Source organism: Chanodichthys erythropterus, chromosome 6 (assembly GCF_024489055.1).
Source record: "Chanodichthys erythropterus isolate Z2021 chromosome 6, ASM2448905v1, whole genome shotgun sequence".
In the NCBI taxonomy this organism is placed as follows: Eukaryota; Metazoa; Chordata; class Actinopteri; order Cypriniformes; family Xenocyprididae; genus Chanodichthys; species Chanodichthys erythropterus.
The window spans coordinates 20,075,001-20,098,682 of record NC_090226.1 but is presented as its reverse complement, the minus strand read 5'-3'; the positions used below and the strand labels follow the sequence as shown (position 1 = coordinate 20,098,682).

The 23,682-nt window shown below is 34.3% G+C and overlaps 1 protein-coding gene across 8 annotated transcripts in view; it reads left to right on the top strand.

Annotated features, from left to right (window-relative positions):
• Positions 1–23,682, top strand: part of mcf2l2 (MCF.2 cell line derived transforming sequence-like 2) — a 109,593-nt gene that overhangs the window by 48,267 nt on the left and 37,644 nt on the right. The gene's annotated exons all lie outside the window — the stretch shown is intronic.

Genomic DNA, 23,682 nt, shown 5'->3' with positions numbered 1-23,682 from the left:
ATTTTGACACTTACACCAACTTTTTTAGTGTGTTGTAAGTGGTGAATTTGTCTATTTGTACCATCCTTTTTGAGTTGTGAAAACTCAAAAGAACAGTGCAGTGCATTTTCGCCTTGTAAAAGTATGAGGACACACAAAAAGGTTTCTTTATTTAAAAGTGTGAGGTTTATTTTTATTTATTTATTTTTAAAAGAAAAAACGACACTCTATGCTGGTATCTGGTGCAACATACTCTTTCATGTGCATACTGATGTCTTTAAAATCAACATGAGTCTTCTTGAGAAGCTATTGTGGAAATTAATTAAGGTTAATTTCTTAGTTACTATTTAATTGCATTACTAAAATCAAAATAACTTATTTAATGGGATAAAACTAACAATGATCAGTTGTGTTTCTAAACTAACATTAACAAAAAATAACACTTTCTGTATCAAATGTAGCTATTGCTCAATCTTAGTTAATGCTTAAATAGAGTAAAGTGTTATCTGTTGTTCTTTATAGCCTAATTCTTTTGAATTTTAATTTGTTTGAAAATTTTGAGTTGTTTTTGTTTTATTACAAAAAGAGTTCTTAAACCTGTTAAACTATGACAAAAATGGTTTTGCAACTTATTGTAATACCGTGATAAAAGCTTCATCAATTAATCGCAACATGAAAATTTGATACCGTCACATGCCTACTCACAATGCAACCAAATGTGCTTCTTATCTATTCTAAGTATACTTATAGAGTACGTATCTCACCCACCCATATATCTGCTCATCAGTAAGGGTCTAAGCAACTCAAATACTGTTATGAAGCCTCACTTCTTTGATAAGTCAGCATTTCTTATCACCGAAACCAGATATGCAATCAAAAAGGTGATGATACACAAGGCAACTTTTTGAGTAATGTTGCCGAGCAATGTTGCTTGGGTACTTTCCCATTAAGAATAGGCAACAAATGTCTATCTGGATACTTTAGACAAAAATTTGTTGCCCATTCTCAATGGGAAAGTGTCAAAGCAACATCGCTCGCCAACATTGCTCAAAAAGTTGCCCTGTGTATCATCTCCTAAACATTCTCTTCATAAATGCTATATCCATGACATCAAGTCCACATGCTGACTCTGTTGATGTTCTTTTTGACAGCTTGAATTTTAAAATCAATCAAACAATTGATAAAATTGCACCTGTTAAGATTAGGAAAAAATGAAAAAAATGAAATCACGTTCACCCTGTCTTGACATGCTACCTACATCCTTCTTTAAAAGTGTGTCTGGAAACTGACCTACTTGCTAGAGATATAGTAAATGCCTCACTTCTTTCTGACATTTCACAATGCCTCTTCTAAAAAAGAGCAAACAGTTATGAACATCTATAGACCTTTCTCAAATCTCCCCTTCATTGGCAAGGTAATAGAAAAGGTAGTTTTCAATCAGTTGAGCAAATTCCTAATCTCAGTTGACTATTTGGACAACTTCCAGTGTGGTTTCTGAACACATCACACCACAGTGCTTTGGTGCAATTTTCACAAGCAACTGGTAAATTTTCAAAACTCTTAGTACTAATACTACAACAGATCATCAAAAGTGAACTTTTTTTCAAACATTTCAGCATATTGTGTTAGTACAACAAACAAAGTGTCCTTTTCACTACGCAAGTGTTTCATCTACATAAATGTTTCATTCACAGTAACTGCCTTTTATAATGCTATTACTATCAAACTTTTCATTTGCATCTCTTTTCGTTCAGCTTAATACATTTGTCTATTATTTAATCCAAATGATCTTAATGATTAATCAATGAATCGTTTGGTTATTTCTATAAATTCAGATTGTATAGATATAGTTTCTGCTTTGTTTGCAATTTCCGATACGGATAATCATAAGTAATTCATTTTTATTTTACATTATAAGTGATTTATCTTAGATTCTACACTATGTTAGAAAAGTGTGTTTGTGAGGTCGTAGTATTATACGTCAGGGGTCGGCAAATAAGTTTGGCATCGGGCCCAAAAAAGAATTTCGTCACTAGATGGCGGGCCAGAACATTAAAGGATAATTTAAAAAATAATTTGATGGAAATAACTGGTATTTTTTATAACTGGTATTGATTTTTTACTCTGTGTTAAATCCTGCAGTAGGACAGTCATTAACAAGAAGCCGCATTTGTGTGGCGGTGTCCGTGTTTTACTCTGGATAAATTAATAAAGCAGAGTAGTGACACGTAACCTGGCAAGTATCTTCATTCATCAACTTGCAACACAGACCGCCTTGCTAAAACGCACATAGGTGGGAGATGCGGAATAAATTAAAATAATTCAAAAAATAAAAGAGGGCTTGAATAAGCCCATTAATGGCATGCTTTTTGGTCCCCATGAGGAAAAAGGCTTAAAATCAAACAGAATAATAAAATAAGTGTAATGAATAAAATAAGTAAAATGTGTGTGTTTGTGTGTGACAGAGAGATTAGCAATTTGCGAACAGAGCAGGAAGGAGTACGAGGGAAAACAGGGAAACAGTCAATGACTTTTTAACACCAGACTGATCAGATATACATCAGCAGAAGAGAGACAGATAGCATCAAATGCAGCATTTTATATTACAGTATGTATGCTATGCGATACTGTAATCAGATTACCATGGTAGAGACTGCCACATTACTGTAACTCACCCTTCATCTGTAAAGATCAGCTACAGTATAGATTCAGTCATATGGTACAGTGAGAACATTTACTGTATTGGCAGCAAACTCTCTCCTCACACAAAACTTCATGACTGTGTCATAATTCATCACACCTTTGGATAACACACTGAATAGATACTATTACAAACATTATGGATTTTATGCCAGTTATGTAATTTAGGCAATGTAAGTGTATTTTCTAATGTGGCATCTGTAGCCTGTGTAACTGTAATTATTTCAGCAACAGGGGCGATTTGAAACATGTATCTTGCATTGTTTGCTATTGAATGAACTGATGTTAAAAGTACTAAACTGAAAGAAGAACATGCAGTTGTGTTTCTGTGATTAAACCAAATGTTCTCATTACATATTACAATGATCTTGTGTTTTGAAGCAGTGATTATGTACAATGAAAACGTACAACTAGAATGAAAGCATGAGATTAAGTTTTGAAAGAATGACTAGCTGTGTTACAAGTGTGATCGGTTTGGATTTTTGTACTAAGAGTTTTGAAAATATATTTCTTACTTGAGAAAATAGTACCAAAGCAAATAAAAAAAAAAGGTATTACTAGATCTTAGTGCTGCATTTGATACTGTTGACCACAATAAACTCCTCAACAAACTGGAAAAATGAGTAGGACTGTCTGAGGCAATGCTTAGATGTTCAGGTCATATTTTGAAGACAGAGGTTACTTTGTGAGCACTGAGCAGACAGTTATAAATCTGACTAGACTGCTATGACACATGGAGTACCACAAGGTTCAATCCTTGCATCTCTACTGTTTAGTTTGTATATGCTCCCACTAGGCCATGTAATTCAATACAACAATATTGCTTATCACAGCTATGCAGATGACACCTAGCTCTATCGGCAAGTGACTTCAGTCCCATATACTCCCTGCACCAGTGCTTAAATGAAATTAACAGGTGGATCTGCCAAAACGTTCTTCAGTTAAGTTAATACAAAACAGAGGTCATTGTATTTGGCAATAATGATGAAATATCAAAGGTGAATGCATACCTTGACTCTAGGGGCCTCATTTATAAAACGTGTGTACGCACAGATTTGAGTTTGCGTACTCTAAAATAGCGCATGCAACGTTCATATTTATAAAAACAATCTTTGACATGGAAAAGTGCTTAGCACCACGTCAGGTTCTAAGCAGTCATGCACACTTTTTCTTGTGGCAGAGAGTTGGAGTACTGCAGGTATTTGGAAATCTAAGCAATTCTTGCTGCTAGCCATTCTCAAGTAAAGCATTTGGACGTTGACAGGTGATCTTTTTATATGTTAATGACATTAATTATGCAGCGTTTACAACGCGGAGATCTGAAACCATTCTGCTACGCTTAATTTCAAGATTTATAGTTTTCACATTTGGAAGAGAGGCAGAAGGACTCTTTTTGTGTATACGTTTGTTGTCTGAATCACATGTACACAGTTTGGAGAAATTATTCAAATCAAATGTTGGACGGTTTATACGCAACATTTTATAAATGTTGAACCAGGGGTCTAAAAACTAAACATGCAATCTGGAATCTTGGTGTCATCCTGGATTCTAAACTTAGTTTGATCTTATGACCACATCAAAGCCATAACTAAATCAGACTACAATCTAAAAAAACATAGCTCGAATTAGATCCGTTGTGTCTAAGCAAGACCTAGAGAATCGTATTCATGTATTCATTACCAGGGTAGTTACTATGAGTTTCCAATGGACTTCTTACTGGCCTTCCCAAAAAAAAAAAACTATTAGACATTTGCAGCTCATACAAAATGCTGCTGCCAGGCTCCTGACCAAAACCAGAAAAACTGAACATGTCACACCATTTCTTGAGTCATTATACTGGCTTCCGGTCTTATTCAGGCTCAATTTTAAAGTACGTTTAATTGAATACAAAACCCGTACTGGCCCTAAATACATGGCAGATATGTTGGTAAAATACAAACCAAACAGAGCTCACATATTGCTAGAGTCAATCTAGTTAATAACACCTAGGGTAAATTGAAAAGGTGAGATGGCGTTTATGCCACCCGCAGCTGGATCCAGCTTCCAGAGCATGTCAGATGTGCCCTATTGGTAGATTCGTTTAAATGGCCATTAAAAACACATCTGTTTAACTGTGCATTTCCTGAGCACTGTTTCTGTACTGTACCAATCACACTACACTGTTCTCTTTTCCTTTATGTCCCTCATATTTTAATGTACAGTAGAATCTTACACTCAAAAAAATGAATTGTTGGATTTACTTAAAAAATAAGTGTCAAGTGGTTCCATGCAACAATATTGAGTAATTTGTACAAAAACTATTTAGTTGAATGAACAAAAGAATTCAAGTAAAGCTGACAAAATTTCTTTGAGTAATCATTTGAACGTCACTGTTACATAATATTTATATGTGCAGTTTAGTTAATAATGTTATGTTGATTACGCAAGGTGAACAATTTTTTTTTTTTGGAATAATCATTTAAATAAAAAGGATACAACATATCAGAATGCAGCCCCTCACCCCAAAATTAGGGATGTGCACATCAGTAGAGTATCATATACACTGTGTCAGAATGATGATTTATGGCCCTAATTTATGACCCAAATTTCTGTGTGTTGTCAGTCAAGCTGACTGGACAGTGGATGTCAAATATGTTTTATGAGGGCTGTGAGCCTTGATTGGCAGGTCAGTGGTTGTCAATGGTTGTTTTTTATGGCTGAATTTATGGCTGTTGTCCCCTGATTGGCAGGTCAAGAGTGTCAATGAGATATAGGGTGAGTTTGATTTATAGTTAGATATATTGGTAAATTTATGGTGGTTGTATCTCAGCCCCAGATTTGGCATTTTTATGACACTTTGGTGAATCCTGGGTATCTGGCTCCTTTCAGTCTGTTGGGAACTGATGGTTGCCATGTTTTTCCTTTGATTGTGGGGTGGAAGTCACCCTAGCAAATTTCACACCTCAGTGTTAAAATCAGTGCTGTTTGGGGTCAATGGGGTATATGTTAATTGAGTCAGAATATCTGAGTCAAGACATTAAGGATGTATTACCCCTACACCACACTGGCTATATTTATTTAAAATTACATATCTGGGCATGTTCTTTTTTAGAACAACTGTGTGTGTGTGTGTGTGTGCGTGTGTGTGTGTGTGTGTGTGTGTGTGTGTGTGTGTGTGTGTGTGTGTGTTGGCACCATAGGATGATCAGTAATACCAAAACTATAGATTAATGTTAGTTCCTAAGACAAAGAATCAGAAATATTCATAAGCCAAAGAGCCCTCATTACCCACACACCCCAGAATAGGTGTTGTTTGGGAAGTGTTCTTTCTGGAGCATCTGTATCTGTGTTTCCAAACTCACCGATATGATCTATGTTAAAAAGACAAAAGAATGAAAAACATTTATTTAACTCACAGTAAAGGTGATTCTGAGTCAACCCGGTGGGGGGGATCCTCTGTGTTTGTGTTAATGGTTTTACGACATTGCTTAGATGTCTTCATCAAAACCTTTCTGGTGATTCACTGGGCTCTCACACAAAAATATCTTATGCTGATTTAGTCTACATAACATTATTCAATTCAATTCACATTTATTTGTATAGTGCTTTTCACAATGTGCATTGTTTCAAAGCAGCTTTACAGGGAGTGCATGTCAACGTTTCAATAATCTGGTATCAGAGTATGCAAGTTGTGCAATTTCAGAAATGTATATACAAATCACCCAGTTAGCTAACAATTTATTAATTTAAACAATGTATTAAATTATGGCAGAAACAATGTGCTCACTGAAGTTATGAGAATATGTTAACAAATAATTCGGATATATAGAAAAATTTTGCATGTTGATCCAGAGTTTGGGGTCCTTGCAGGGGGTTGGGGTCATATCTCCACAGGGGTTGAGGCATCTGAAGTCTTCTTCAGATCTGAATGTGTCTTTACTTTTGATACATTTGAAATGTTTTAGTTTTAATAGTTAGTGTGTGTGTGCGCGCGTCTGTGTGTATGTGTGTTGCAAAAGAACAAATACATACAAATACAATAAAATAAGACACACAATTTTAAACGTTTAAATATTTATACATTTGTTTGCCACAAAAGCAAGACATGTTGTCTATTTTTTTTAAACTTTTTACTTTTATTTTATTCCTTAATTTCTTTTAAAACAGTCTGGTGACCAGCATTTTTATAACTAATGTAGCTGAGTGGTTTCCTCACACGAGCAAAAACTAATCTAGGTGTTATCTTTGTGAGGGCAGAACACAAAAGTTTGTGTTGAGTGATCAAGATTCATTAAAAGAAAACTGTGAGTATGCTTAAACATGTAATTATACAATATTCTCAATTATACAACATTTTCAATAGGAATATTATGTTTTCATGTTGTCAAGTTTAGTTTGTTTGTTTTTTACTATCACTTTTTTAACTTCAACATCCAGCACAAAATAAAGAAAGTAGCTTAGTATGTTTCAGCTATTTCCATTTTCCATGACCCTCAAATAAACAGGTAATGGAATGTTTAATGAAAGAGACAATATACAGTTAGATATTTTTCTGTGTGTGTAAATAGTTGTGCTAAAATCTATGTGTGTATTTTTACACATGGACATATTTTATTAGGGCTATGTCACACCGCTGTGATGCAAAGTTCCACACTTTTGCAAAAGCTATAGATAATTTTCAAACATAATCTTTATATAAAATTATGTGTATCCAAAACACCAAAAAAGAGGAAATCAGTTGTGAAAATTTGTAAATGTAGTTTTGCAAATTTTTATTACTCTCCTAGTTTTAGTCATCTTGTTCAGATAGCAGATGACACTGTTCACATTATGTTTGTTAGACTGTGTTTTGTTTTTTTGCTGTCAACATTCAGAATAGGAATAAAAATGAAGAATTTAAGTGATAATCTTTCTGCTTGAGAGTGTTTGATTAAATTGATGTTTCTTTTAGTGCAACTTTCCAGCTATCTATGATATGGGATCACATGAAGCATCAACACGAAAAGTAAGTCTTGCTGTTTCACACTTAAGTACACTATCACTTACACTAAGCAACGCCCTGAAAGCTGCACATTCATTAAAGTTTGAGGTTGTTCAACAGCTTTTCACACTCTGGTAAAACTCAAAGATAAAATTAAAATAATATATGCACAAATCACCATGTAAATTCAAGTGTCAAATCACTAAGAAAAGGGTACAACATACAAGAGAAGCACCATTTATAATAAATACAGAAAACACAAAAAGCCATTCGTGAGCAATTTCTAAGGTTGTTACAAGTTTGTAAATCTGGTTTTGTAAATGACGTTTTTATTATTCCACTAAATTTAGTCATCTTGTTCAGATAGCAGATGACACTATTCGCATTGTATTGGTTGGGATGTGTTTTTGTTTTAGGTGAAGACAAACCAGTGTAAGTGCTTTTCCTCACATGGGAAAGCATGTGTGATGAAACTTTTTAAATATATGACTGAACTTTCTTATTTGACAAACCAGCATTTCAAATTATTTTCCTAAGTTGTTTAATGTCTGCAGAATAATTTCTTTCAACATCCCGCTTGAGGTGAAAGATTATAGTATGTTTTCAACTATTATCACCATCTTCTCTGGCTCAAATAAAGCTACTGTATGCGCTAAAAATCTTTGTACATGTTTGCTCTTCTGTCAGGTTTGTTAGAGGGACTATGCTGCAAACACATTAAGAGCCATAAAGTTACATGTCCTTGTAAAGGCTATATATAAAATCAAACAATCTTTATACAGGTATTATATTTGCATAAAAGTACATTCAAGAGACTAATTTACTATGAACTTGTGTAAGGCATATAGGAAAAAAACAATTAGCTATAAAGAATACAGAAATCCTCTCTCCTGGTCTATTGTGAAAGTTTATGTTGTTTTGTAAATGACATTTTTCCACTAGTCGATGATGTTGTTTACATTTTGTTTCTTTGTTTTTGTATGTTTGTACAGTTTGTAAAGACTACTCTCAGAATGTGGTCAAACATGTTCACAGGAGTTAATGAAAACATTATCAAATACATCATAAAGAGAATTAAACGGCTTCTTCTAGTTCTTTGACATGACACTGCTTAAGACTAAACCAATGATATTTCTTTTAGGTCATCTTTCTGGTCTGTCTACGATGTGGGATCAGAAGACACAACGCCCCAACATGAAAAGTGAGTCTTGCTGTTTTTCTCTTATACAGCTATTACACTTCAAACTTTTCTAACTATTACACTTAAAGCTGTCAGTTTCATGGCACAGTCATAGATACACAGTTCTTTTGTGTTTGTCTTTAAGTAAATTAATTACACTTGATAAGTAGTAGTTTTAAGTGAAGGGTGGGATAATTCAAGCCCCTTTTTATTCTGTCAACACCAATAATTTGACTCCAGTGTTTTTTGGTGTCTGTCCTTTAGATCTGATCCAGAAAACAGACATTGTGTTTTTTGTCTATACCATTTGTTATTCTTTTTATGAAAACGTGATAAGCAGTTTTTGTCCTCAGCACCAAAATACTAAAATGTTCTAACATATCGTAAATGTTAATAGTTATAACTAGTGAAAATGCAAGTGAACTGTTTTTACTGAGATAATTTACAGTTTATATGTGAAACAAACTCAGTCTCAGTCAGTTGGATTCTTCTTTCTATTGAACATTGTTATTGTACCGCATGTTTAACAATGCTGGTGTTCTCGGCCTCATCCAACTTCACACAAGTCACAAGGTTTTTCCCAGCAGTCAACTGACTCTGAAACCAGCTCAAATATTAGGAAGTAACAGTTTGGAGACATTTGTGTTTATTATGCTTCTTCGATTTGTTTGCACTTTTCCTGAAACACACAGTTTTCGAAATTGTTTACCAATTTTTAATATCAACATTTTCAGCGTATTGCTGTGTGCTTGTATTGTTTGTGTGTGTGTGTGTGTGTGTGTGTGTGTGTGTGTGTGTGTGTGTGTGTGTGTGTGTGTGTGTGTGTGTGTGTGTTTGTGTGTGTGTGTGTCTGCTTTCCTTACACATGGCAAAACCAAAATTTTTTTTCCTTGAATCTGGTGTAATGTTAGTGAACTCTAGGTGTTCTTGGCTTGTTTGTCCATGTACGTTCCCCATGGATTTGCATGACTTAATAAAATAATGGTTTAAATCTTCGTCTTCGTCATTCGAGTTTTTAAATAGCGCTGAAATAGATTTTTTGGGGCGGTATGTGGATACTGAATATAGCACAAGGAACTCTGAAATATGTTATCTTGTAAAACACCTAAGTATTGGATGTTTCACACCTACAGGCCCTATCTCCTGAATTTGCCATTTAAATAAGGTTTAGGATAAAGTAACTAAAACACAGAGACATTCTACAGCTCTAGCATTACAACGGCTACTCCAAAAACTCTTGAAACATCTGTGATGTCTGTAACACCGACAAGAAGTTCTGTTGAAACGGATCAGTTTCATATAGATGTCCCAATCTCTGTGTTCATTGCTATATGTTTGTTTTTGTTTAATAAAACTGATCGGATCTAATGTCCCTGACTTCTAAGAATCTCTATGTTATAGAAATAATAATGGTTTATTCAGATTGCAGAATACTGTTTAAAAGTGTTTGTATATTTTGAAAAACACTAAAATTACCAATATGTAGTGTTATATTCAATATGTACGGTGCATTTTAATTTTTCTCAAAACAATTTAATATGACAATGTTACTAAAAGTCTTAAACTGAACATCTTACCATTATCTTCAGTATAGATGTTCACTTAAAGTTGCCATAGAATGAAATTCCATCCTATCTACATGTTATGGATCTTATTGTGAACAATTTTGTTTGTTTTGTTTTGATCATTTTATTTCGTTTTTTTGCCTCATATAGAACCAGGATTGCAAGTTTTGTCATACTGTTTTTAATGAACTCAGACATGGTCGTAAATAACAACAAGTGATTCAAACTTTTATTTCAACAATGTTGAATATACATTGAAGTTTGAAGAATGACATTACATACACAAGTAAAACAGTAATCATGAAATTACAAGTGGTCTAACCATAAAAGAAAATCTCGGCAGGCTATCATGTTTCGGTCTAGGGTGTAATTGACCAGTGTTTCAACAATTCTTCGAAGAAGCGTCAGGCTCAGACAGACAGGAATGTTGAAATTGATTTTGGCGGTCCATGTGACAATCAGACAATGTTCCCTCAAATGTTGCTCAAAGAGATGTTTGCAGTAGCACAGCAGTCCACGTTGGTACAGTTGTCTATAGGTTCCAGCACCAGCTCCCTCACACAGATCGGTTAGGAAACCCAGATTTCTTGGGATAACTGAGCTCTCTGTAGAACTTATCAGGACAGCCGATTGGGGACCGCCCTTGCCTATCTAACATGTAGATAGGATGGAATTTCATTCTATGGCAACTTTAAGTGAACATCTATACTGAAGATAATGGTAAGATGTTCAGTTTAAGACTTTTAGTAACATTGTCATCCTATCTACATGTTATGGATCTTATTGTGAACAATTTTGTTTGTTTTGTTTTGATCATTTTATTTCGTTTTTTAATCAAAATATCATAAGTAGATTGAATGAGTGAGTAAACTTCTCTCTGGTGATGTATGCAGGACTTTTACATTTTGCTATTTCTGTTGCACATTGTGTCGTAAATTTTATATCATTATTTATGACTTCCTGATTACAAACCCCCATACACCCTGCACAACAGGGGGCAAGGGCGGTCCCCAATCGGCTGTCCTGATAAGTTCTACAGAGAGCTCAGTTATCCCAAGAAATCTGGGTTTCCTAACCGATCTGTGTGAGGGAGCTGGTGCTGGAACCTATAGACAACTGTACCAACGTGGACTGCTGTGCTACTGCAAACATCTCTTTGAGCAACATTTGAGGGAACATTGTCTGATTGTCACATGGACCGCCAAAATCAATTTCAACATTCCTGTCTGTCTGAGCCTGACGCTTCTTCGAAGAATTGTTGAAACACTGGTCAATTACACCCTAGACCGAAACATGATAGCCTGCCGAGATTTTCTTTTATGGTTAGACCACTTGTAATTTCATGATTACTGTTTTACTTGTGTATGTAATGTCATTCTTCAAACTTCAATGTATATTCAACATTGTTGAAATAAAAGTTTGAATCACTTGTTGTTATTTACGACCATGTCTGAGTTCATTAAAAACAGTATGACAAAACTTGCAATCCTGGTTCTATATGAGGCAAAAAACGAAATAAAATGATCAAAACAAAACAAACAAAATTGTTCACAATAAGATCCATAACATGTAGATAGGATGGAATTTCATTCTATGGCAACTTTAAGTGAACATCTATACTGAAGATAATGGTAAGATGTTCAGTTTAAGACTTTTAGTAACATTGTCATATTAAATTGTTTTGAGAAAAATTAAAATGCACCGTACATATTGAATATAACACTACATATTGGTAATTTTAGTGTTTTTCAAAATATACAAACACTTTTAAACAGTATTCTGCAATCTGAATAAACCATTATTATTTCTATAACATAGAGATTCTTAGAAGTCAGGGACATTAGATCCGATCAGTTTTATTAAACAAAAACAAACATATAGCAATGAACACAGAGATTGGGACATCTATATGAAACTGATCCGTTTCAACAGAACTTCTTGTCGGTGTTAAAGACATCACAGATGTTTCAAGAGTTTTTGGAGTAGCCGTTGTAATGCTAGAGCTGTAGAATGTCTCTGTGTTTTAGTTACTTTATCTTAAACCTTATTTAAATGGCAAATTCAGGAGATAAGTATTGGATGTTTCACACCTACAGGCCCTAGGTGTTTTACAAGATAACATATTTCAGAGTTCCTTGTGCTATATTCAGTATCCACATACCGCCCCAAAAAAATCTATTTCAGCGCTATTTAAAAACTCGGATGACGAAGACGAAGATTTAAACCATTATTTTATTAAGTCATGCAAATTCATGGGGAACGTACATGGACAAACAAGCCAAGAACACCTAGAGTTCACTAACATTACACCAGATTCAAGGAAAAAAATTGTTTTTCAAAGTTGTTTTGCCATGTGTAAGGAAAGCAGACACACACACACACAAACACACACACACACACACACACACACACACACACACACACACACACACACACACACACACACACACACACAAACAATACAAGCACACAGCAATACGCTGAAAATGTTGATATTAAAAATTGGTAAACAATTTCGAAAGCTGTGTGTTTCAGGAAAAGTGCAAACAAATCGAAGAAGCATAATAAACACAAATGTCTCCAAACTGTTACTTCCTAATATTTGAGCTGGTTTCAGAGTCAGTTGACTGCTGGGAAAAACCTTGTGACTTGTGTGAAGTTGGATGAGGCCGAGAACACCAGCATTGTTAAACATGCGGTACAATAACAATGTTCAATAGAAAGAAGAATCCAACTGACTGAGACTGAGTTTGTTTCACATATAAACTGTAAATTATCTCAGTAAAAACAGTTCACTTGCATTTTCACTAGTTATAACTATTAACATTTACGATATGTTAGAACATTTTAGTATTTTGGTGCTGAGGACAAAAACTGCTTATCACGTTTTCATAAAAAGAATAACAAATGGTATAGACAAAAAACACAATGTCTGTTTTCTGGATCAGATCTAAAGGACAGACACCAAAAAACACTGGAGTCAAATTATTGGTGTTGACAGAATAAAAAGGGGCTTGAATTATCCCACCCTTCACTTAAAACTACTACTTATCAAGTGTAATTAATTTACTTAAAGACAAACACAAAAGAACTGTGTATCTATGACTGTGCCATGAAACTGACAGCTTTAAGTGTAATAGTTAGAAAAGTTTGAAGTGTAATAGCTGTATAAGAGAAAAACAGCAAGACTCACTTTTCATGTTGGGGCGTTGTGTCTTCTGATCCCACATCGTAGACAGACCAGAAAGATGACCTAAAAGAAATATCATTGGTTTAGTCTTAAGCAGTGTCATGTCAAAGAACTAGAAGAAGCCGTTTAATTCTCTTTATGATGTATTTGATAATGTTTTCATTAACTCCTGTGAACATGTTTGACCACATTCTGAGAGTAGTCTTTACAAACTGTACAAACATACAAAAACAAAGAAACAAAATGTAAACAACATCATCGACTAGTGGAAAAATGTCATTTACAAAACAACATAAACTTTCACAATAGACCAGGAGAGAGGATTTCTGTATTCTTTATAGCTAATTGTTTTTTTCCTATATGCCTTACACAAGTTCATAGTAAATTAGTCTCTTGAAAATATAATACCTGTATAAAGATTGTTTGATTTTATATATAGCCTTTACAAGGACATGTAACTTTATGGTTCTTAATGTGTTTGCAGCATAGTCCCTCTAACAAACCTGACAGAAGAGCAAACATGTACAAAGATTTTTAGCGCATACAGTAGCTTTATTTGAGCCAGAGAAGATGGTGATAATAGTTGAAAACATACTATAATCTTTCACCTCAAGCGGGATGTTGAAAGAAATTATTCTGCAGACATTAAACAACTTAGGAAAATAATTTGAAATGCTGGTTTGTCAAATAAGAAAGTTCAGTCATATATTTAAAGTTTCATCACACATGCTTTCCCATGTGAGGAAAAGCACTTACACTGGTTTGTCTTCACCTAAAACAAAAACACATCCCAACCAATACAATGCGAATAGTGTCATCTGCTATCTGAACAAGATGACTAAATTTAGTGGAATAATAAAAACGTCATTTACAAAACCAGATTTACAAACTTGTAACAACCTTAGAAATTGCTCACGAATGGCTTTTTGTGTTTTCTGTATTTATTATAAATGGTGCTTCTCTTGTATGTTGTACCCTTTTCTTAGTGATTTGACACTTGAATTTACATGGTGATTTGTGCATATATTTTTTTAATTTTATCTTTGAGTTTTACCAGAGTGTGAAAAGCTGTTGAACAACCTCAAACTTTAATGAATGTGCAGCTTTCAGGGCGTTGCTTAGTGTAAGTGATAGTGTACTTAAGTGTGAAACAGCAAGACTTACTTTTCGTGTTGATGCTTCATGTGATCCCATATCATAGATAGCTGGAAAGTTGCACTAAAAGAAACATCAATTTAATCAAACACTCTCAAGCAGAAAGATTATCACTTAAATTCTTCATTTTTATTCCTATTCTGAATGTTGACAGCAAAAAAACAAAACACAGTCTAACAAACATAATGTGAACAGTGTCATCTGCTATCTGAACAAGATGACTAAAACTAGGAGAGTAATAAAAATTTGCAAAACTACATTTACAAATTTTCACAACTGATTTCCTCTTTTTTGGTGTTTTGGATACACATAATTTTATATAAAGATTATGTTTGAAAATTATCTATAGCTTTTGCAAAAGTGTGGAACTTTGCATCACAGCGGTGTGACATAGCCCTAATAAAATATGTCCATGTGTAAAAATACACACATAGATTTTAGCACAACTATTTACACACACAGAAAAATATCTAACTGTATATTGTCACTTTCACTGAACATTCCATTACCTGTTTATTTGAGGGTCATAGAAAATGGAAATAGCTGAAACATACTAAGCTACTTTCTTTATTTTGTGCTGGATGTTGAAGTTAAAAAAGTGATAGTAAAAAACAAACAAACTAAACTTGACAACATGAAAACATAATATTCCTATTGAAAATGTTGTATAATTGAGAATATTGTATAATTACATGTTTAAGCATACTCACAGTTTTCTTTTAATGAATCTTGATCACTCAACACAAACTTTTGTGTTCTGCCCTCACAAAGATAACACCTAGATTAGTTTTTGCTCGTGTGAGGAAACCACTCAGCTACATTAGTTATAAAAATGCTGGTCACCAGACTGTTTTAAAAGAAATTAAAGAATAAAATAAAAGTAAAAAGTTTAAAGAAAATAGACAACATGTCTTGCTTTTGTGGCAAACAAATGTATAAATATTTAAACGTTCAAAATTGTGTGTCTTATTTTACTGTATTTGTATGTATTTGTTCTTTTGCAACACACATACACACAGACGCGCGCACACACACACTAACTATTAAAACTAAAACATTTCAAATGTATCAAAAGTAAAGACACATTCAGATCTGAAGAAGACTTCAGATGCCTCAACCCCTGTGGAGATATGACCCCAACCCCCTGCAAGGACCCCAAACTCTGGATCAACATGCAAAATTTTTCTATATATCCGAATTATTTGTTAACATATTCTCATAACTTCAGTGAGCACATTGTTTCTGCCATAATTTAATACATTGTTTAAATTAATAAATTGTTAGCTAACTGGGTGATTTGTATATACATTTCTGAAATTGCACAACTTGCATACTCTGATACCAGATTATTGAAACGTTGACATGCACTCCCTGTAAAGCTGCTTTGAAACAATGCACATTGTGAAAAGCACTATACAAATAAATGTGAATTGAATTGAATAATGTTATGTAGACTAAATCAGCATAAGATATTTTTGTGTGAGAGCCCAGTGAATCACCAGAAAGGTTTTGATGAAGACATCTAAGCAATGTCGTAAAACCATTAACACAAACACAGAGGATCCCCCCACCGGGTTGACTCAGAATCACCTTTACTGTGAGTTAAATAAATGTTTTTCATTCTTTTGTCTTTTTAACATAGATCATATCGGTGAGTTTGGAAACACAGATACAGATGCTCCAGAAAGAACACTTCCCAAACAACACCTATTCTGGGGTGTGTGGGTAATGAGGGCTCTTTGGCTTATGAATATTTCTGATTCTTTGTCTTAGGAACTAACATTAATCTATAGTTTTGGTATTACTGATCATCCTATGGTGCCAACACACACACACACACACACACACACACACACACACACACACACACACACACACACACACACACACACACACACACACACACACACACACACACACACACACACACACACACACACACACACACACACACACACATATTCTGACTCAATTAACATATACCCCATTGACCCCAAACAGCACTGATTTTAACACTGAGGTGTGAAATTTGCTAGGGTGACTTCCACCCCACAATCAAAGGAAAAACATGGCAACCATCAGTTCCCAACAGACTGAAAGGAGCCAGATACCCAGGATTCACCAAAGTGTCATAAAAATGCCAAATCTGGGGCTGAGATACAACCACCATAAATTTACCAATATATCTATAAATCAAACTCACCCTATATCTCATTGTCACTCTTGACCTGCAAATCAGGGGACAACAGCCATAAATTCAGCCATAAAAAACAATCATTGACAACCACTGACCTGCCAATCAAGGCTCACAGCCCTCATAAAACATATTTGACATCCACTGTCCAGTCAGCTTGACTGACAACACACAGAAATTTGGGTCATAAATTAGGGCCATAAATCATCATTCTGACACAGTGTATATGATACTCTACTCACATCGATGCTGCAGTATCGATATATCGATACTCAGAACCTACTTTTTTGGTATCGATATTTTCTGCAAAGTATCGATACTTAATTATAATAATTTCTGCATAACTAAATGTTTTTAGCCGTGTGTGCAAGTCAATCGCGACGGTGTATGTATGATATATATATATAAAAAAGAAAAGCTCTCTCGGACGCGGTTGTTTGACGTTACACACCGATCGGTCTGCAGCTGCGCACAGTGCAGTGTGCCACAGTCACAACCTATGGTCACAACACGGCACGCAAGGTCTCACGAAAAATGGCATGATGGCAGAGAGCAGTAAACGTAGCGTGGTGTGGTGCTACTTCTCAACAGCCGAAAAAAGTATTGCCCGATGCAATATTTGTGATAAGAGATGCAACAATACAAGCAACCTTTTTAAACATTTGCAAACAACACATCCTGAAACGTATAAAGAGGCTTAACAAAAACAAGTTGCCCAGTTTTCAGCTGCCCAGTCTTTCTCTGCCCAGCCTCCCTCTGTCCGACAAAAGACGTTACAGGAGAGTTTTCAGGAGAGTTTCACAAAGAGCACAGTCATTAGTTAACTTATCATAACTCACTGTCTCTGTCGTAACCATTAGACGAATAAGAAGAACAAATATAAAGTGCGTAGGCTATTTGTGTGGGGTGTCCTGGTATTCCTTACGCTATGGGGGACAAAACGTTACCACAATCATAATCAATAATATGTTTTTTGAAAATGTTACAGTGTTTTCAGTGACGTAGATTTAGAGGAATATGTTTGTACAGTATAAAAATCAGTATGGAATGTCCCCTAATATGTATACTGTGTGTGTGTGTGTGTGTGTGTATTTTATTTATATTAAAAAAAAAATTAAACTGTTAGCAGTTAAATGAAAAACAAAAACCATGAAAATATATATACATCAGCTACAAAATGTAGAAAGTTGCTACATGCTACAAAAATGTAGAAAGTTAAAGATGAAGAAAGAAAGATGAAGGTCTGTTTAAAATTAAGAAAGAAGTAATAGTATGCACAGTTTATTTTGTTGGTATTTTAGTTTATTAAGATTTGTTATGTTATTTAATCAGTATATTTTTTTTTTTTTGTAAAATATGGAGATAGTACAATAGAATTTTGAAGAATAAGAAAAAAAACTGCCAGTTTAAAAATAAGAAATAAGTAAAAATATGCAATTTATGTTGTTGGTATTTTTGTTTTATTAAGATTTATGTTATTTAATCATTATTTTTATAAGAAGGCTGTTTAAACATTTTTATTTATTTGTTGTTAAATTTGCTTTTCTAATAAATTAGTTATTAATGGCCAGAATGTGTATGTAATTTGCCTTTAAATTAGCCTTTAAATTAAATTAAATAAAAAAAAAAAAACCTTAAAATTAACATTATTTTGAAAAAACACATACACAGTTAAAATTATAAGCAGTATCGGTATCGTTAAAATTGTAATAAAAAGTATCGGTATCGTATCGCATGAAAAAAATGTGGTATCGCCCGTCCCTACCCAAAATGCACTCAAAAAATAACTCATTGATCAAACTCAATTGAATTGAAAGCAGGAATTTCATCCTATAAACATGCATATATGAGCGCTCACAGCCTAAACACAGGCGACACTCTTCTGCATAATGGTAACCACAAAATTCAAAAACATTACAGAAACTACTCTAAATGTCTAACATAACTGAACATTAAACACTAACATAAACTAACAACATCTTTCCCTTTACTGAAAAACACATAAAATAACACTTTAATCCCTAAATTTATTCTCCTAATGCAGTCCCTTGCAAAGCATGCTGGGAACTACGAATCCACTGCACAGTTAGTTATGTCATCAAAAATGTGTGCGTTTCACACAGCAATGTTAAGTTGACTGAACAAACACTTACTAAGTAAAGCTGACAATACTCAATTTTAGTAGAAACAACGCAGTTAAATTATGTAGTTACATGAGTTTTTTAAGTAATGTGAACAAGGGTGGTTTGAATGAAAATAACAACAGTGAAAGTTTTTTTTGTGTATTTAAATTTAACTCATTCTTTTTTTTCCCTCTCACTTGTATTGTATTTTTATTTATTTTTTTAACTACTCACTTTGAATTGTGTGAATTAAATGTGCTATATATTTGGTGCATTTTCTGGAAATTAAACCCATGAATGGTGGTGTTTCTACTGCAATACAGGAACATGCAGTTACTCTTGCCATTTCCTCGTTTACCAACCTGTGTAGCAAGTAACCCTGTACATCTGCTTTAGTTATTCTCTTTTAAGACATTTGCGATTTGATCTGTGAGCCTCTAGCTAGAGTTTACCAGCCATGTCTGAACACTTATCCTACCATTTTGTTTTCAAGCGATACCTTCTCCTTAATAAGATTCTCATAGTAACAACTTTAATAGCATCAGTAAAATTTGATTTGAGTGGTTTTATTGCATAAAAAATAATATTAGTGTTTAATGTTAATCAATGTTTTACATTTAAAGGAGTTCCTTTAGTCCCATAGTTCCTTTAGTCCAGGTGGATGCTGCACATTGGTGGTGGTTGAGGAGATTCCCCCTTCAATATGTAAAGCGCTTTGAGTGCCCAGAAAAGCGCTATATAAATGTAAGGATTATTATGTATTTGCATACAAATGTGTTTGCATGCAAATAGACTGAACAAACGTTTCTCACATTAGTACAGCTGATTCTCATTGAGCTAAGCAACATGAAAAATAGTCTTTATTCATGTCATCAAGCTCTTCAAGCTCTTCAGCACAATAGTAACTACAAAAAGTTAAAATAACAGAAACCCTTAAAGTTTAAACATTACTGAATATTAAACACTAACTGGTTATACAATATTGCAGTGTGTATTATAAATAATTTACCTGTGCACATCATTATTTTTTTAAATTAATGTGCCCTTTAATCTTTAATCAAAATAACTTCCTCTCCCTATTCCAACCATATCTCTTCTCTGATGATGTGTTTACCGCATGACGCTGTTACAAAATGTCAATCACATGAGATTGCCAAAAATAGCAAACCAAAAGAAATGACTCAACTTTGTTTTTGTCACAACTCTTAAATAGTCCCAGTTAATGCAACAAAAATGATTCATCAAGTCTCAACACAAATGAATTGACTCTTTCCCTGCCATTGCCAGAATTTTCACTGTCTGAAAAAGTACAGAATCTCCGGGTCTAAAAAAAAAAAAAAAAAAGCAAAGAAGCCGCAGAAACAAGCGATAGAAACAAGAGGTATAAATAAATTACTTAAAGAAAGAAAGAAACGATAGGTGTGTTCGACATCGGCTGCGGCTAGATGTAACCGATTGACGATAGTCGGGGAGGAGCTGAAAACTGAGACGTGAAGTCGAAACGTTCTGCTTCCCGTAGTGACGCTCACGTGGAGTTTGTGTACTTTATCACAGCTGAAGTGAAATAAATACAATATTTTTCAGGGACATTTTCATTTAAAACTGTATGTACCGCTTAATACAGCATCTGTTTGTGCAAGAATAAAATGCAACAAGCCTCTATAGGCTACTATCAATGAAGTGGGGTCTACTATTAGTTTTATTTTGATAAACATGACACAATATAATATCGCAACTACATGAAAAGAGGTTTTACTGTAAAAAATGCAGATATGTGAGCATTAGTGGAACTGAAGATGTGAGAATTAAAACGAAACACACATGATCATTGTCCTGCGGTGGAGTCGTCATCAGCCTCAGTCCTCCGTGTACTCTCAAATCGCTCTCGCGGTACTTAGATGCCATAAAGACTGCACGATTTTAGCCCCGATTTTGGCTCGCCGACAGGTTTTGAGAAATCGCCGACAAATGCCCGAAATCACAGGCAAATCGGTGCTCGTTCACACAGTGTGAATGAGCAAAGACGCGATCTGAGAGAATCTCCGACGAGTTGCCGACGCCCGCGAGATATTTGGCATGCTTAAAATCTGGACCTGTTGGCGATTCAAAATCCTGCTGTGTGAAAAGTGTTCTGACTGAAAACTACATCGGCGATGACCAACAGCCAATGAGAGAGCAAGATACAGAGCAGCGGGGAGTTCTGGGAGGAGTTATAGACCACAATATCAGCGAGCATGGCTTCGTTTCAGATAAACATTACAATTCAATCAAACAGAAACAAAGCACAAACATTTGCTTGACCATCCGCAACAGCAGCACATTGAAAAGTTATTTATTTACCTCCAACTCTTGTTGCAGAACACACAATCCACAGTCTCCCTAACCATTTCCTCCTCCATATTCTTCATTTCTTTTTCTTGTTTTCGCTGCAAATCAGCGCACAGGCAATTCGTATTGCAAGTTTCTTGTAGGCTACCGGTTTTAATAATAATAATAACTCCGGTCTTGCGTGATATCATGTTGTTTCCTTGTCACATCTCGCGTGTGTTTGGTTGTGAAACGTAGTTTGCGTGCCAGACAGAGTTGTCGGCGATTCTTCCTATTGTAAAGTCATGCAGTGTGAAACCTTCTATCGCCAATCCATTGTGCAGTGTGAACACTGCAGCGACTGAATGCTGGCCAAGATAGTCATGCAGTGTGAAAAGAACAGTGACCCGACTGCTTTGAAAATCGTGCAGTCTGAACTCGGCTTAAGTCACAGTCATGCGGGGTCGGCGCCGTCTCAAGTCGGACAAAATTTCTAACCAGCATGCATTGCTTCAAGCCGATCAGTCTGCGCAGCGCTGCATGAATTCGAACAAGCCTACTGCTTACACATATGTAAGCTAATGCTATCATCAAACAGCATATAAATCAAAATTACCTAACATTACCGAATGAAATGTCGAACCCAGGAAGAACTATAGGATTGTGCAAGTTTTGGGGGTGTTGATGGACTAAATCTACTCTACATATATATAATGTACAGGTAGAAACAGAAATGTCGAAGAGAGTCAAACTGCTTTAAAAATGATTGAAATGAACACTTCAATCGATTTTATTTCAGAATTATAATGGGGTAATAAAAACTTGGCAATCTACATTTATGTCATATATTTGCAAAGACTAAAGCATATTGAAGCAACATGATTCATTCTTCTTGTAGCAACATTTTACTGTAATTCTTATTATCAGTGGAGATTCTCCTTATAATCTGTAATACAGTAATTTCACATTTACAGTGTCAAGAATTATTGTGCATGTGATGAGATTTGAGGGTTATCATCATAATAATATCAATATGCAATAGCTCCTAATAAGCTTTGTTTTATTGAAGCAAAATATAACTTATTAAAATTCTCTTTTACCAGTAGCACCATTTTTTTATCATAAGTTTTATCATTAGTCATATAATCAAAATGCCCTCTTGCTCTTTGAAAGCTTTAAGCGGAAGCATATAACAATTTCAACATCTAAGATATGAAATGATTCGATAAATAATGAAGACATTAGTTATTAGTTCTCTAATAACATGACACAGTGAAAGATCTTATCTCTCAGTATCTTATAAAGTTTTACTCCGTTACGATGGTGCAATACATAGAAACTAAAATTAATGTTGAAACTGAAACCGAATCTCACAAAAACATGTCCAAGCCTATTTCACCCTACAAAAAAAGGAACTTTTTTTGCCTTTTGAAATTATTTTCATGATGATAAACAGTAAAAAATAATTTTGTTTTATTTTATTAATTTTATCCTAACCAATTTTAATAATATTCAATTTTCGTTTAATTTTATTATTAATTTTCTCCTATCGTAGTTATATATGAAGAGTTTGGTTCCAAAACGCGATAAACGCCATTTTCAGAAAAATTTAGTTTCTGCCAAAATCAGTATTGTATCTGGTCGGTATTGAAAAGTAATTTATAAATTTTGTGCAAAATGCGATATCCGTCGTGTTATTCTGTCATGTTTTCTTTCTTCCTTTCCAAAACGTGACAAACGCCAGTCTCCTTTTTCTGCAGAACGCGATATATCCGCTCAACCAATCACAGCGCACCATTCCACCTAATGTAAACATTAAAGGCTTTTTTAAAAAACGTTTTTTAATACCAATGTATTTGGCAAATGCGATAATTTAACCGTGCGGTGGCGCCAGATACTCGTTAATCGGTAATGACAAATGATTTATAACATTAACATGACCCGTTAATTTCATTTTGGGAGTGACGGCTGAATGTAGCCTATTTTTAGTAAAATGTCTGTATATAAGATAAATATTGGCAAATTTTAGACTCTGTCATATATGTGAATCAACTTACTTTGTTGTGTATTTTCAATTTGAAAAATAACTTTTATATTGATGGATTAATTGCATTTTGAAAAAAAAAAAGTGTCATGGATTTATTGCATTTTGGGAAAAAAATATTACGTTTTTATAATAAACTTTTTAAAATCATAATGTAGATTTGAATTTTTTATGTTTTTATAACCAAAAGATGCTATGTGAAAGTTTGAAACAGAAAGTAGTGGTTTTTATCTTGCCACATTCTTGGTAAAGAAAACACCTTTTTACTCAAATTAATCAAAATGG